This window comes from Triticum dicoccoides, chromosome 2B (assembly GCF_002162155.2).
Source record: "Triticum dicoccoides isolate Atlit2015 ecotype Zavitan chromosome 2B, WEW_v2.0, whole genome shotgun sequence".
NCBI classification, from domain to species: domain Eukaryota; kingdom Viridiplantae; phylum Streptophyta; class Magnoliopsida; order Poales; family Poaceae; genus Triticum; species Triticum dicoccoides.
In genome coordinates, this window is record NC_041383.1 from 424,836,785 (window position 1) to 424,837,949 (window position 1,165).

A 1,165-nucleotide genomic window follows, 5' to 3' on the forward strand; every position below is an offset into this window, starting at 1 on the left:
CCGTTTTCGCCTAAGTTAAATAACTACTCCAACTGGAGAGCAATCCTCCCACTCGGGGGCTTAGCCGCGAATCAGCTTCACCTAAGTTAAAAAACTACTCCGGGTGGAGAGCAATCCTCCCACTCGGGGGCTTAGCCACGAATCAGCTTCGCCTAAGTTAAAAAACTACTTCGAGTGGAGAGCAATCCTCCCACTCGAGAGCTTAGCCGCGAATTAGCTTCACCTAAGTTAAAATCTACTCCGAGTGGAGAGCAATCCTCCCACTCGAGGGGCTTAGCCGGGAAATCCGTTTTCGCCTAAGTTAAAAAATAAACTCCGAGTGGAAAGTAAAACTTTCACTCGAAGGCTTAGCTGCGAATCAGTTTCACCTAAGTTAAAAAGCATTCTGCAAATGGAAAGGCAATGATTGGATAAAACCATTAAGTTCAAATAGAAATGTCAAGTATGAAACTGCAAAAGCAAGAGTATTCGGACATCAAGCCAGAAGCAATTTAACGATTATAAAATCACTCGGCATTCCGAGGCAAATAGATCAAATGTTTGTGAGTCACTCGATTGGAGGAGGACTCGCTGGCTCGACGAAGGTGTCCAAGTCAATGTCGTCAGCAATGCGAGTGGCCGCTTCAATGAAAGTCTCCTTAAAGGATTGGAATTGAAGTTTCTTTGTGTTCGCTACTTTGAGAGCCTTCAGCTTCTTCTCCTTAGCATCCTTGCAATGGACTCTTACCAACGAGAGGGCCACGTCAGCTCCGCAGCAAGCGGATGACTTCTTCCACGCTTGCACTCGACTTGGGATATCAGTCAACCGCGTTGTCAGAGACTCGAGGTTGTTCTGAAGAGTATCCTCTGGCCACAGCTCCTGGTCGATCTTGGGAAGCGCCACCTTTAGGTGAGCAGTATAATCCAGAACGCTGTTGAGCCGAGCCTCGAAACACAGCACGTTCATAGCAGCCTCGTCCCCAATGAGTTACTTTGTGGGATCCAAACCTGTTTCAATTTGCTCGGTCTCCCATTCAAAGTTCTTGCAGAATTCTACGCAGGAAGGAAAAAGTATGGGTTAGTAGCAATAACATTGTTTCAGTCAGCAAAGTGACAGAATTCAGTCGAACGAGGGAGGTTACCTTCAAGCACGATGTATAGCTTCTTCGCAAGATTGCCCAAGTAA